Raw genomic sequence first — 16282 nt, forward strand, 5'->3', positions numbered from 1 at the left:
TTTTTTAAAGGAATAAGCTCCTAAAAAGCAGTGTATAAGCATTTTCAAATAAGATCCCATTAACACTGCAGCAATACTCTCCATTATAAAAAAATCCAGTTATGAAGTCTCTTATAAAGTTTATCTTAATGACACTATCTAATTGACTAATGTGTAAGTTTCCATTTTCATTTATTTAAGCTTTCTGAATGTAGGGGGTATTTACATCCTACAAGACATTACAGACTTTAAAATATCTAAATGCAATTTAAAATATGGAAATGCTGTTGATTTTTTTTAAAAGCCATAGAGAAATTATTTTTTATCAATTGTAATTGTTAAAATTTTAAGAAACTAGTTTCAAAATATAAGTAATGTGAAACAAGGGACAGCAAAGATAGAACACCATTCTGTATATGGGTTTCTTAAATTTGAGGTTAAAATCAAAAGATAGATAAAATGTGAGAACCACATCTTTCTTTTTATCTGTTTATCATCATAATATTTAAATACCAACTACTTTTAATATATTTTTTTCACTGTGTTCCCAAAAAACTTACTAGATCTAGTTCCATAGGCCTAATACACGTACATCCTTGCAGGTATAGCTTTTTAGCAATATGGGAGAAAGTAAAATCCTACTGATCTTAAAGAGTAACTTGATGAGAGAGCAGGAGGCTGGCTGAGGACAAAGCAAAAGCTGGCGCCTTGCACCCCCTCTTCACCCGCTCCCCTCCATATGTGTAGCATTCCTCAGGCACCCCTGACTGCCCAAAACGATAAATAGTTAACTTGCAGAGATCACAGTCCTGCAAGGCAGGAGTCTCCCTTGGTTTGCAAATGTCCTTGAGATTTACAACAAAGAAGTTACCTTATCAATTTCTCAATTTCCAAAGACACAGAACACAGTTCCTCAATCCCTAAGGTCACCCTCCCCTCCATAAAAAACCGAAGGAGGCAGAGGTAGAAGGAAAAGTAAATAAAGTTAAATTTCTTCTAAACCTAAATCTCATTAACAGGGATGCTTGATAGCAGGAATGTAACATTCCACCAGGAGACTCCCAATTGTCTTTACTTGATAGCAACTAAGCCTTCAATATCCTGATAGTATTCTTTGCCCCAATAGCCCTTCTGAACACCCCTTTGTCCTCACCTACCCAACTCCTGTGTATATAACCAGCCACTCCTCACAACCCGGGGCAGCAGCTCTTCCTCCCCACGGGTCCTGTCCCCGTGCTTTAATAAACCACCATTTTGCACCAAAGATGTCTTAAGAATTCTTTCCTTAGTCGTCAGCTTTGAACCTCACCCCACCGAACCTGACTTGGGTTCTGGAACTTCATCAGCTTACATGCAATAGGAAATAAATGAATTCATGTTAGAGGCCTTATGAAGGTTGTTCTCAAAGTTTTCAGTTAGTCTCACTGACAACCATATTGCATTAGGAAACACTCTAAAGTGAGTCACTTATGCTTCCATTTACTGTAGCTGATGAACTCAGTCACAGGAGATGGCTTTTCAGCCACCCAGAACATTACACCAATTTGTTAGACGTTCACAGATAAAAAAATCTTCAGTTGGTACAAGTGTATCTCACTGGTTTACAAAACTATGTGTAGAAAGAATAGTCTTGGCGCCTGAGTCAGAAATCACTAAATAACATCACTCTGCAGACTCCATGGCACACAGGAACCCCTTGAATATTTCTGTTAAATGGACAAAAATGTGCTTCCAATGACTACAACTGTTTGAAAGGAAACTATATGAAACACTATATGAAAAAAATACTTACAATGGTATTCTAACAGTATCTTTAAATGAGATATTTGTAAAGCACTTGGAAATGCCTGGCCCATAGGAAGTTCTATATGTATCTGTCATTACTCTTATCCTATAATCTTAGTTTGGTTCACAATAATCTTCATAGCTCCCTTAGTATAAGCCATCACCACCACTGATAAAAGGAACTCAGACACATGCACACCACTAGTGAGGCTGCAGTTCCATTACCTTTATATGTGGAAGAAAGAGTATCTAGGATAACCACCATTGTTTTATAATGAAGGTTAATTCAGTCAGCTTCACATACAAAGTAAATTCAGCCTTATAATTTATCCTACCAACAAATTTATCCCTTATAAGCCAATATGTCTTCTACCCACTGTATTTATATAATTCAGAACTCCACATAATATTCATGTTCACTTGTATCTAAGAAATTCACTTAAAAAGAAAACATTCAACTCCCAATTGATAATTGACCTGCGAAGTTTCCCTTCACACTAAAGTAAACTGTAATATAGGAGACTGCTAAAAATTGTTTGGGATTTACTCTCTTACACTTTGATTGCTGACCACAACAGAGATGAAGACTGAGGTAGTTTGAAAATTCTGTGAGGATTAAATCAGACTATATTCTTCATATTCTCTAAGGAAGTAAACTTTAGGCTGTGCGAAGTACCCTCAACTTCCAGGGGCCAAGAACAACTACTGCTGCAATGAAAGAGCAGAGTAGTTAGGGTTAAGGAGGTGGTTGCCTTCTACAATGAAACTAGCTTGAACTATCTATTTGTTGGCATTATTAAAGTCAACTCTATTTCTTTGACTTAGGCAGTGGAGCGTTTGATAAGATACAAAGATTTTTAAAATAAGATGTCATTTTAAATTAAACACACCAGGGATATTCTCCATTTCAAGGGAATCCAGTTATGAAGTCTCTGATAAAAGATTACCTGAATAATGATCTCATAATTTACAAAATCATAATTCAAAGTGAATTATGGTTTAATAGGGAAAGGGTCTAATTTATACCGCACATAAGTGATTAAGATATACCATAAATGCTAATATAAAGTAACTTAAAATTGATACAATCACAACTGCATTAAGGGGTTTGGCTACGTAACCATGTTGTTTAACTGAAGTGAACCACAAAAGCAAAATCAAACACTTCATACACATTTCAGGGGATGTTCATAGCAAAGAGCCATTTAAATAAAACTGTGGGGAACAAGCAACAGAGATGAGTTGTAGCTGTAATAGAAGATGCTTTTACTTCTCACTGCAAACAACTGATTAACTGCTAAAAAGTAACAGAGGTTTTTTTTAACTATAAGTAGCAGATTTTTTTCCCCCGCAGTAACAAACTAAATCAATTACTGTCCAAAAATGAATGGTTGCAGTAGAGTAATAGGGTATAGAGGAAATTTAAAATGCATTTCATCAGTGGAGGCAGGTAAATTAGCTTCCTGTACACTACAATAGTTAAAGAATCTTTATCTTAATTTTAATTACTCATATAAAATCTACATTAGGATTTCATTTCTTCCTTTGTGGTTAATTCCGCATCGTTTCACACGGTTTTAGTATTTTCACAAGGAAATCCCTAATTTACTGAAATAGTCTTCTAATATAAAAACTAAGCAAAAGTATGTAACTTTTGAAGTAGTAGGGGAAAAAATTTCCTTTTTTGAATAAAAATGAAACAGAATCTCTAAATGTAAACAAAAAAGACAAAAGTATTAAGCTAATTTAAAATGTCATTAGAAATATAAATGGAAAATTATCTTTTATAAAAATATTTTACAGCAGAAAAGAATTATAGGGGAAGGCATACAGATTCTCCTTTTTGAAGGTTTTGCTTTAACACCTATTTCTGAGTAAGATGGAAATAATTCCAAAAAATTCCTTTTATTTTCACTTTAATTAGGTTGGCAGAATTATTAGAAATACTGAAGGACAACAGATAAGGAGGGGAAAAAAAAGTGAAGAATCTCTCCCCACCCCACAACTAAAATAATATTCACAAAATAGAAGTATTATTTTTGTCATTTTCTTCCATTTCATTAGTGTTTAAAATTGTGGGTAGTCACTGATGCAACGAAATGATTAAAGCATATTAACAGTGTAACTTCATACTATCCCAAGTGATATAGATTCTTATAATATTAACTTTAAAATGCATACAAAATAATCATAGATAAAATGCTGTATTATACTGCTCTACACAGTACAATAGCCTAATTTTGTCTCAATAAACAGGATATGTATATAGCCTAAGTGGGTCATGACAGAGCAATAATCAGATCCTTGTAACAAATTATTTGGATAAAAAATATATATACATTATTATACAATAATCAGATCATCCCAGGAAATGATTTGGAGAAAAAAAAATTTTTTTATATATATATAATTAAATATATGTTTTTAAATATTTTTATGTATTTTATATATATATACAACGGATTTGAAATGTGGATGTGAAGCAATCTGACAGTTAAAAGTTACTAAAGGGAAGAAATAATCATGTCTGCAATTCAGGCATTACTAGATATATGTGTTACCTCAACAATATCCGAGTTGGTTCTGCTTTCATGAGGTTCATTATACTCTGTATACTTGAGAAGAACTTTGTCCATGTCAGTGCTGGCATACTGAAACAGTTTGTTAGAGCTGTTGAAAATGATGAATGCTATTTCACAGTCACAGAGCACACTAAGTTCATAGGCTTTCTTCATTAATCCAAACTTTCTCTTTGTAAAAGTAACCTAGACGATCAAAGAAAAAAAAGGTATATTTTTAGTAAAAGCATTAGCAGTACTTGAATACAGGCTACCTAAAGATGAGGTCTCTTTTAATCCTGAGTCAGATTCCACAGCTGAAAAAGGTTGGTAGCCTCACGTTCCACATGAGCCTCTTACTCCCCCATCTGCCGCAAGACTAGTGTTCCACGTTTAACTTCTAATTCCTCAGAAAGCACTCTCCTGAGGAAGTTTTCCTTTATCCCTGGCTGCCAGTCTGCTGCAGAACGCAAAAAACAAGAGGACACAGTTGACCACTGGGCCCTTATCATCCAGTGTAAAATTCACAGTCTAGGGTCAACAAATTCCCCAGTGTCCTCAAATTTTTCTTTGAATATTCTTCCAGTTTCCAACTGAAACCTGTCACCTGAAGTCCTCTCAAACAGAGACCAATATTTGTTGGCCTATTTTAAATATTACATCTACTATGCTCAAGAGCGGGAAAGATAAGTAAGTCCTTTTTGCTCCGTATTCTATCTTACAAGTTATTTTTCCTTCCTTTTCCTTCAAAAGCCCCAGGTATTTTGAAGCTGACACCATGAAACTTAAACCACTCAATAACTGTCCTCTTGAAGGGCACCATGTGACCCCCTCATGTACTGATATCTTTCACCTGGTACTTCCCTTTCCAGCCCTACTTGTATAACTGGTGATTTCAGTATCCCAGTTTAAAAAAAAAAAAGAACGTTGCAAAAACATCCCCAACCTCCAAATGATCCACATCCACCCTATGTTAAATACCCACTCCTACTGTCACACCTTTAACTCTGCCACCACCAATAATCACATTGATGAGGGAGCATGAGGCTGGCTGAAGACAAAGCAAAAGCTGGCGCCTTGCACCCCCCTCTCCATCTGCTCCTGCTCAGTATATGTGTAGCATCCCTCAGGCAGCCCTGACTGCATGAACAATAAGCAAATGGTTAATTTGCAGAGCTCACAATCCTGCTAGACAGGAGTCTCCCTTGGCTTCCAAATGTCCTAAATCTCACTAACAAAGACGATTGAGAGCAGGATTGTGACACCCCACCAAAAAGTCTCCCAACTATCTTAATGTTAATGGCTGGTCTAAAGACAACATTGATCAAGTCGCCAGGGCAAGGCCTCAGGTAGGCCTGGGACATCCTGGCACCTTATAGGCCCTCCTTAGCATATGAAAACTCCATTGAAACCTTCCTCCCCCTCACCTTCCCCCAACTGCAGGCTATATAACCTGCCATCCCCACAACCCAGGGCAGCAGCTCTTCCTGCCCACAGGTCCTGTCCCTGTGCTTTAATAAACCACCATTCTGCACCAAAGATGTCTCAAGAATTCTTTCTTGGTCATCGGCACCAGACCTCAGCCCACCGAACCTCATCTAGGTTCTAGAACTTCATCAACATCACCTCCAAAATCTCAATTTCTTGTATTCCACTTTGCCTCCTATCTAGCTCTCCTGCTTTGTATCCTCTCTCCAGAAATTCTTTAACCTCCATCCAGTCCTGCAGTCCACTTACCTCACCCCTTTGTTACAGTCTATTCTCAGGTCCTTTCTTCCCTCACTGAGATGCATGTGCCCTTCAAATGACTATGCTCGTATCCTTTGGATAACCAAGTGATATTTTTAAAACATACATCCAATTATTTAAGTAGAAGTTTAGAGCTTTTTTTCTGCACTGGAAGTAATATCCAAACTCATTAAGTAAACAAAATAAATTATCTGGCTTCAAACTATCTCTCTGAAGTTATTTCCCATCACTCTCCTTTACATCCAGTAAGCCTCATTCATGTGTCTGTGTGTGTGCTTATGTGCATGTGTGTGTGTCTTCCTTAACCACCAGCTACTTTCCTCCCTGGGAACTTTTCTATTTTTCCCTCCTTGTGGAACACTCTTAACACTACATGTGCCTAATGGTTCCTTTCCTCACCTTGTGAAAGTAAATCTATTATTAATTAATCTAAAAAAAAAATCCTTACAATATAAATACACAAATATATATTTTATATAAGTGCATATATATATGGAAATAGTGTTTTATACTTGCCTCCCTACTTTCCCCTGAACCAAAATTAACCCCTTAACCAGTGTTTTTCACTTAGTATTTTTCATTCCACATTTTTATGCAAGATCATATAACCATATTCATATATACATGTATACATAATAAGGGATTTTGTCAGCATTTGATAAAACAGGGACTCTATCAATACTCTTTATTTTAGTCATTCAACCACACCTTGTGGATATGCCTCTATGTCAAATGGTATACTAATGGACTCTTTCATAATTTTTTTATATAAATGTTACAACTGTTTTGTTAGTATGATAGATGTAAAATAAAAATCTCATTTCTTTAATATGCATTTCCTAACTAGTAATTGTTAGATATATTTTTCTTATATTTGTTGTCATTTGGGATTTGCTTTCTCTATATTGCCCATCTTTTGGCCATTTCATACTTTGTGATTTTTTTTTTTTTTTTTACTTATCTAAGTAAAAGCTCCTTAGCTATATTAACTATGTTTTACAAATACTTTCCCAAATTTCCCACTAATATATCAACTTTGTTTACATAATATTTGTCATTAGAAAGTTTTAAGCTTTCATTAATGATTGTGACACTGTTTCTTAGAATCCTGGCCTTGTATCATACCACTTTAAGAATATAATGAATATAAGAATACCCTTATTAAAACACTGAACTTGAAATCAGTTATGTTTTGAGATGCACCTAGATGTACCTGCTGTACTAAAATTCTGAGTTTAGCAAAGATTTAGTCAGAAATGTTTTCCCATACTTCTAATACTGAAGAAGAGAAAGAAAATGACAATCAACAAAGTATTTATTCCAATAATAATTCTTACTCTAAATTAAGGCTTGCAAATTAAGTGAGCTATGAAAAAGCATGAAAATTGAGACAAGTAATGCGGCTTCACAATATCCATTAAGCATGATTAGAGAAAATTTGTTAAAATAAAAACTATAGGGGTGCCTGTGTGTCTCAATCTGCCTTTGGCTTAGGTCTTGATCCCAGGATCCTGGGATCGAGCCCCACATCAGGCTCCCTGCTCAGCCAGGAGTCTGCTTCTCCCTTTGCCTCTCCCCCTGCTCGTGTTCTATCTCTTTCTCTCAAATAAAGAAAATCTTAAAACAAAACAAAAGAAAAAACTATAGTTCACTATCAGTAAAATAACAACAACAAACTATAGTTCACTATCAGTAAAAAGAGTATGCCAGTCCCTATTATCCTTTCCAAAAATACTTATTCAAAAATATTTCTTCTAAGTTAGCAATAAGAAGTTCAAGGTGAAAGAAGGAGTTAGTAGAGGAAGGGACTCGATTTATAACAATGTCTCTCTATTCCTCCAACTTACTATGAAAGACCCTTTCCCCAAAGTGTCAATGAATTAACTGCTCTTTTGCCTTTCTGTAACCGCTTGGCTCCCCCAACACAATGATAGCTGGTAGTTTCATAATAACTGTTTCTTAGCAAGATATGGCATTCCCTGCAAATAGCCTTCTCATAAAATATGGCCTGATACCTGACCACATAGGCAGGGGGCCGCATAGTCACGTAGACAGGATGTCTTTCTGCTGAGTAATAAGATCTAACTTCCCCTCTTTGTTTCCCCTTCCCGCCTTTTTCTTTGCGCGCGGTGGTCTTCCAAAGCCAATCCACTAACACCAAGTATGCCCTTTTTCAAATGTTCAAATTGTCAGCCAATCGGCCCCGTCCCATCCGGGACTTGTATGTACCTGTCAATAAAAATCCTGCACCACCCCAGCCTGGTGTGCTCAGCTAGCAGGAGCTGCTGACCACACGCAGGCCCCCGCACTACAATAAAGAACCTCTTGCTGTTTATTTCTTTTCTTTTTTTTTTTTTCTCAAAACCAATCTTTATTATTGGAAGCACAATGAGCTCATTCATTTTATTCAGAGTTTTATCTTTTTTTTTTAAATAAACATATATTTTTATCCCCAGGGGTACAGGTCTGTGAATTACCAGGTTTAGACACTTCACAGCACTCACCAAAGCACATACCCTCCCCAATGTCCATAATCCCACCCCCTTTTCCCAACTCCCTTCCCCCCAGCAACCCTCAGTTTGTTTTGTGAGATTAAGAGTCACTTATGGTTTGTCTCCCTCCCAGTTTATTCTTCTCCTACCCACTTAAGCCTCCATGTTGCATCACCACTTCCTCATATCAGGGAGATCATATGATAGTTGTCTTTCTCTGCTTGACTTATTTCACTAAGCATGATACGCTCTAGTTCCATCCATGTTGTTGCAAATGGCAAGATTTCATTTCTTTTGATGGCTGCATAGTATTCCATGGTGTATATATACCACATCTTCTTGATCCATTCATCTGTTGATGGACATCTAGGTTCTTTCCATAGTTTGGCTATTGTGGACATTGCTGCTATAAACATTCGGGTGCATGTGCCCCTTTGGATCACTACATTTGTATCTTTAGGGTAAATACCCAATAGTGCAATTGCTGGGTCATAGGGCAGTTTTATTTTCAACATTTTGAGGAACCTCCATGTTGTTTTCCAGAGAGGTTGCACCAGCTTGCATTCCCACCAACAGTGTAGGAGGGTTCCCCTTTCTCCGCATCCTCGCCAGCATCTGTCATTTCCTGACTTGTTGATTTTAGCCATTCTGACTGGTGTGAGGTGATATCTCATTGTGGTTTTGATTTGTATTTCCCTGATGCCGAGTGATATGGAGCACTTTTTCATGTGTCTGTTGACCATCTGGATGTCTTCTTTGCAGAAATGTCTGTTCATGTCCTCTGCCCATTTCTTGATTGGATTATTTGTTCTTTGGGTGTTGAGTTTGCTAAGTTCTTTATAGATTCTGGACACTAGCCCTTTATCTGATATGTCGTTTGCAAATATCTTCTCCCATTCTGTCAGTTGTCTTTTGATTTTGTTAACTGTTTCCTTTGCTGTGCAAAAGCTTTTGATCTTGATGAAATCCCAATAGTTCATTTTTTCCCTTGCTTCCCTTGCCTTTTGCGTTGTTCCTAGGAAGATGTTGCTGCGGCAGAGGTCGAAGAGGTTGCTGCCCGTGTTCTCCTCAAGGATTTTGATGGATTCCTTTCGCACATTGAGGTCCTTCATCCATTTTGAGTCTATTTTTGTGTGTGTTGTAAGGAAATGGTCCAATTTCATTTTTCTGCATGTGGCTGTCCAATTTTCCCAGCACCATAAGATACCTAGAAATAAACCTAACCAAAGAGACACAGAATCTATACTCAGAAAACTATAAAGTACTCATGAAAGAAATTGAGGAAGACACAAAGAAATGGAAAAATGTTTCATGCTCCTGGATTGGAAGAATAAATATTGTGAAAATGTCTATGCTACCTAAAGCAATCTACACATTTAATGCAATTCCTATCAAAGTACCATCCATATTTTTCAAAGAAATGGAACAAATAATGCTAAAGTTTATATGGAACCAGAAAAGACCTCGAATAGCCAAAGGGATATTGAAAAAGAAAGCCAACGTTGGTGGCATCACAATTCCGGACTTCAAGCTCTATTACAAAGCTGTCATCATCAAGACAGCATGGTACTGGCACAAAAACAGACACATAGATCAATGGAACAGAATAGAGAGCCCAGAAATAGACCCTCAAATCTATGGTCAACTAATCTTCGACAAAGCAGGAAAGAATGTCCAATGGAAAAAAGACAGCCTCTTGCTGTTTGCATCCTGTGGCAATGTTGAATTCTTGGGTAAGGGGATCCTTGGGTCTTTCAACTACAGGTCTAAAAGAGCTTTCCCAGTAATTAGAAAAATGTGTACAAGAACACACTTATATTTCAAGGATGACCCCAAAGACATAACTTTGAAAACTAGAAATATTAATATTTCGCTTTCAACTTTCATAAATAAAGTCTTTTTTCATTTTATCTATAGCATTTAGTCTAAAACACTGGTTTACTGCTAGCAGCTTATATGAAATTAGTAACATAAAATTAACTTTATATTCCACATTTTTCATTTATCTTCAACCAAACTCCCCAACTGTTAACATTTTACCATGACTGCCTTCCCTAAATAAAAGACACACACACACACATACACACACTTTTTTTCCTGACTCCTTTGGACAAACTAAAGTAGAGGTTATACGGTCCCTTTGCCCCTAAATATTTTCTTAAAAACAAAGAAAAACACAATTATCAAAATCAGAAAACAAGGATATAGCACTATAATCTACAAACCTTATTCAAATTTCTCAATTATTCCCAATTTCCTTTTTCCCCCTGCTAGTGCAGGATCCAATCCAGAATTAGCTGTTGCTTTCTGAAAACTGCAACCTCTTTAATCTGAAATATTTCCTCAGTCTTTGTCTTTCAGGACCTTCGTACTTGTGCAGAATACAGGCTATATTTATATTGTCATATATCTCTCAATTTGACTTTGTCTAATGTTTCTTTCTGATTACCTTTAGACTATGTTTTTGGCAGGAACAACTTAGAAGTGATGTTCTGTCCACAATCTCTCTCATGAAAATCCACATGACATCTATTTGTCCCAACTGGTAATGTTAACTTGGTTAAGATAGAGTCTGCCAAGATTTTTCCCTTATAAAGTTACTATTTTCCCCCTTGTAATTAGTAAGTATTTGATAGAATTTTATGTAAATATCCTATTTATCAAAGTTTAACTGATCCATTAATCCATTCACGATTCTTGCCTAAAAATTACTATGGTGGTTGTCAAATAGGGATTTTCTAATTTCATAATACATTATATCTACATTTACTACTAATTGCATTTTATAAGACAGTTTGCTTTTCCTCCATGTATGCATTTACTCATTCATGTCCATATCAACTTATAGGCTACCTTATTCAATGCATTATAATCATTACCGTTTTTCTTTTGATGTTTAAATTGTTTTTGATTTTACCAATGAGAGATCCACTATGCTATCTTCTGTGTCCATCTGACATGTTCCCAATATTCTCTGAACTTGCAGGCACAGTGAGATGCTCCAAGGAGTTATATGTAAGCTGGACCTCTCTAATCTACCTCCCTTTTCAAACACCTTCTCCCTAATCCCCTGAACAATCTTATCTCATTTCCATTCACTTAGTTATCTCCTGCTTTCCTTCAGTAATCTTTTTAAGATTTCACTTGAATCTAGTCTTCTGTGGTCACTGTGTAATTTAATCTTTGTTTTGATATAATGTTATCTTTTTATTTTTCTTTATGCAATTTAATCACTTTGTTTCATCTATACCTTTGGAAAAAATCGAAATCTATTCTTAGTATTTCCAAATTCTGAATAATGATTTTTTTCATCTGTCACATTTCTAAACACTTATTTATGGAGAATGGTTTCAGCTTGGAGTTATCATTTTACAGGTTTTTTTCCACTTTTCCATTGTTTGGGGACAACAACTTCATCACCTGAACAGCTATAAATCATCTGTTTTCTTCTTTATAGTAGATTGTATACGTGAAAATTACTGGCCTCAATGAATTGCAATGGAAAGTACTGGCAGTGGGAGGATGGATCATTCAGTATGGTCTCTTTAATGGAAGCTTTTTTTTAAGGGAGCAGCAGGAGGGAGAGGAGTTCTGATATCATTCAATATCTTTTTTTGTACTTTTTTTTTTAATTTATCTTGAAGGATTTCATTATCTCTTCCCTTCTTTTCCATTCAAAAAGCATTTTCCAAATGATTACCTCTGTCTTCCTTTATAAAAGCCCCCAAACAGTTACCCTCCCAAGACCACTTCCTTAAATATCACATAAATTTTAAGTCCTTTACCGCTGGTCTGTTTGACCTACAAGTAGTATTTTTCAGAATTTTTGTACTTATTAGAATAGACTTCCCTTTTTTTAGTAATGATTTCAAATCAACTTTAGATATTCACAAAGTCTCTTCTCCCTTTCACACTGTTTTTCCTTAAGTATGCTTGCTCATGTGAAAGACCTGCAGAAGTTAAAGAAAAAATAGCACACTGTAAGTTGGTAATATTTCCCTAAAGCTAAAACAAATTTGGACATCATTTGCTTTCTAGTTGCACCAAAGTTGTAGGTTTCATACAATTGTATTTGTTCTTCATGCTTTTCTGTGTGGATTATTTTTGGAAATTATGTTGAGTGAATCAGGATTTATGCAGCCCTCATTACCTTGATTACTAAGAATTCCCCCCATCCTTTCTTGTCCTCTCTCACTTTTGGTCTCTCTTTTGCACTTAAGAGTACCTTTTAATATTTCTTGCAGGGCTGGTTTAGGGGGGTCATGAATCTTCACTTTTGTCTGGGAAACTCTTCCCACTTAAAGGTAAAATGGTATCTTGAATGATAATCTTTTTCTTTTAAAATTTTATTTATTTGACAGACAGAGATCACAAGGAGGCAGAGAGGCAGAGAGAGCAAGAGAGGAGGAAGCAGGCTCCCTGCTGAGCAGAGAGCCCAATGAGAGACTCAATCCCAGGACCCTGAGATCATGACCAGAGCCGAAGGCAGAGGCTTAACCCCCTGAGCCACCCAGGTGCCCTTGAATGATAGTCTTGATGGATAGAGTATTCTTGGCTGTAGATTCTTCCCCTTCAGTATTCTGAATACATCATGAAATGGGTTTATAAATTCCATCAAACACATTAGATATTTTATTCTAACTATTGTCAAATTTTAATAATCCTTAAAGTATCACTATTTCAGTGATATGTAGCCAAAATAAACACAAATTTTAAATCATTTTACTCCTGTACTACCATCACTATAAAGAAAAAAAAAATAGGACTAAAAGCCTAACCTAAAAAACACTCATTACCTTTATAAATTGAGACAAATTTGTTTTACCCTAAATAGTTTTCTGGATTTTGTTATCAAATCTGGGACTCATATAATTCTCTGAATTTAACAAGGGTGGCACACCATATCTCAAAGACCATCTATATTTAAGATCCCAAGTGCCTGCAAAGATTCTTACATGCAATGTATTTCGGTCTATCTTTACTGTTGAATTTTTTTTTAATTCAACAGTCCTAAATATTACTCCGTGTTCATCAGTATAAGTATACTCTCAATCCCCTTCATCTATTTCCTACCCACCTCACCTGCCTCCTGGCATCCACCAGTTTGTTCTCTGTATTTGTCTATTTTGTCTCTTATTCATTTGTTTTGTTTTTCAAATTCCACATATGAGTGAAATCATATAGTATTTATGTTTCTGTCTGCCTTATTTCACTTAGCATTTTTCCCTTTAGGTCCATCTACATTCTTTTTTATGGCTGAATAATATTCCACTGCATGTATGTATGTGTGTATATATATACTATATATAATTTTTTTAATATCTTCTTTATCTTTATCTCAATATCTTCTTTATCTTTACCTTCTTTATCCACTCTTCAGTCAATGGACACTTGATTTGCTTCCTTATCTTGGCTACTATAAATAATGCTGCAATAAACATAGGGATATATAAATTTTTTTTTGTGAATTAGTGGTTTTGTTTTCCTTGGGGAAATTATCCAGCAGTGTGATTCCTGGATCATAAAGTAGTTCATTTTTAATTTTTTGAGAAGTTTCCACACTATTTTCCATAGTGGCTGCACCAATCTGCATTCCCACCAACAGTGCACAAGGGTTCCTTTTTCTTCACATCCTCACTAACACTTGTTATTTCTTGTCTCTTTGATTCTAGCCATTCTGACAGATTATTAAGGTGATCTCTCATTGTGGTTTTGATTTGCATTATCCTGATAATTAGCGATGTTGTTCATGTGTCTGCTGGCCATCTGGAGGTCTTCTTTGGAAAAATGTCTATTCAGGTCCTTTGCCTCATGTTCTAATCAGATTGTTTGTTTTTTTATAGTATTGATCTAAGTCCTTTATATATTTTGGATATGAACCCCCTGTTGGATATATCATTTACAAATATATTCATTTGTAAGTATATGAATATTTATTTAAATATTTATTTGTAAATAGATGGGAGAAGTCCCATTCAGTGGGTTGCCTTGTTTTGTTCATAGTTTCCTTTGCTATGCAAAAGCTTTTTATTCTGATACAGTCCCAATCGTTTATTTTTACTTTTGTTTCCCTTCCCTTAGGAGACATCTAGAAAACTGTTTCTACAATTGATTTCAAAGAAATTAGTGCCTGTGTTTTCTTTTAGGAATTTTATGGTTTTGAGTCTCACATTTAGATCTTTAATCCATTTAAATTTTGTGTATGTTTTCAGACAGTGGCCCAGCTTTATTCTTTTGCATGTAGCTGTCCAGTTTTCCCAGCACCATCTGTTGAAGAGACTGTCTTCTCCCCATCGTCGATTCTTGCCTCTCTTATTGCACATTGACCATATAAGCATGGGTTTCTTTCTGGACTCTCTATTCTGTTCCATTATCTATACGTCTATTTTAGTGCCAATAGCACAGTTTTTTATTACTACAGCTTTGCAGTATATCTTGAAATCTGGAACTGGGATATCTCCAGCTTTGCTGTTTTTTCTCAAGACTGCTTTGGCTATTTGGAGAATTTTGTGGCTCCATACAAATTACAAGATTATTTATTCTGGTCTGTGAAAAATGTTGGTATTTTGAAAAGGATTGCATTAAATCTCTAGATTACTTTTGGTAGTATGTACATTTGAAAAATTTTTGTTCTTCCAATCCATAAACAAGAAGTATCTTTACATTTGTTTGGGTAACTTTTAAATTTCTTTCATCAGTGTTTTATGGTTTTCAAAGTAGAAGTCTTTCCCTTCCTTGGTTGAATTTATTCCTAAGTATTTTATTATTTTTGGTGTAATTTAAAGTGTGACTGTATTCTTTATTTTTCTACTACTTCATTATTGTGTATACAAATATAACAGGTTTCTGTATATTAATCTTGTATCCTAGGACTGACTGAATTTATCAATTCTTGGAGTTTCTTTAGTGGAGTCTTTAGGGTTTTTTACATACAGTACACCATGCCATCTGCAAAGAGTGACAGCTTTACCTCTTCCTTACCAATTTAGATGTCTTTTTGAATTAAAGTAGTGAGAATGGACATTCCTGTCTTATTCCTGGTCTTAGAGGAAAAACTCTGGTTTTCACCATTGAGTAAGGGGTTAGGTATGAGTTTGTCCTATACTGCTTTTATTATGTTGAGGTATGATCCCCCTAGACCTAGTTCGTTGAATGTTTGTATCATGAATGGATGTTGTACTTTGCCAAATGCTTTTTTCTGCATCTATTGAGATAATCAGATGGTTTCCACCATTCTCTTATTAATGTGGTATGTCACAGTAATTGATTTGTGAATAATGACCCATACAAACCCCTCTTGCATCCCTGAAATAAATCTCACTTCATCATGGTACATGATTTTTTAAAATGTATTGTTGGATTCAGTTTGCTAATATCTTCTTGTTGAGGAATTTTTGCATCGATGTTCATTCAGAGATATTGGCCTGTTATTTTTCTTTCTTTGTAGTGCCTTTATTTTGTTTTGGTTATCAGGGTAATGTCGACTTCATAGCATGAATTTGGAAGCCTTCTCTCCTCTTCTAGTTTTAAAAAATACTCTGAAAATGATAAGTATTAACTCTTTAAATCTTTTGTAGAATTCACCTGTGAAGCCATCTGATCCTGTGTTTTTATTTGTCGGGAGTTTCTGATTACTGATTTAATTTCATTGCTAATAATCATTCTGTTCAGTTTTTGTTTTTGTTTTTCTTCCTGTTCCAGTTTGGGTAGGTTGTATGT

General features: G+C 35.5%; 1 protein-coding gene and 1 pseudogene across 2 annotated transcripts in view; one reads left to right on the forward strand and one right to left on the reverse strand.

The window, feature by feature from the left end:
- The window catches only part of LOC309867654 (multiple C2 and transmembrane domain-containing protein 2-like), a 184589-nt gene that overhangs the window by 151349 nt on the left and 16958 nt on the right, over nt 1–16282 (forward strand). The gene's annotated exons all lie outside the window — the stretch shown is intronic.
- LOC309867646 (myocyte-specific enhancer factor 2A-like) overlaps nt 1–16282 on the reverse strand; it is a 102782-nt pseudogene that overhangs the window by 59983 nt on the left and 26517 nt on the right. Inside the window, exon 2 of the transcript in view lies at nt 4326–4529. The product of the transcript in view is annotated as a myocyte-specific enhancer factor 2A-like (transcript). The remainder of the gene's footprint in view (nt 1–4325; nt 4530–16282) is intronic.

The sequence above is a fragment of the Mustela nivalis genome (assembly GCF_964662115.1).
Source record: "Mustela nivalis genome assembly, chromosome: 6".
NCBI classification, from domain to species: domain Eukaryota; kingdom Metazoa; phylum Chordata; class Mammalia; order Carnivora; family Mustelidae; genus Mustela; species Mustela nivalis.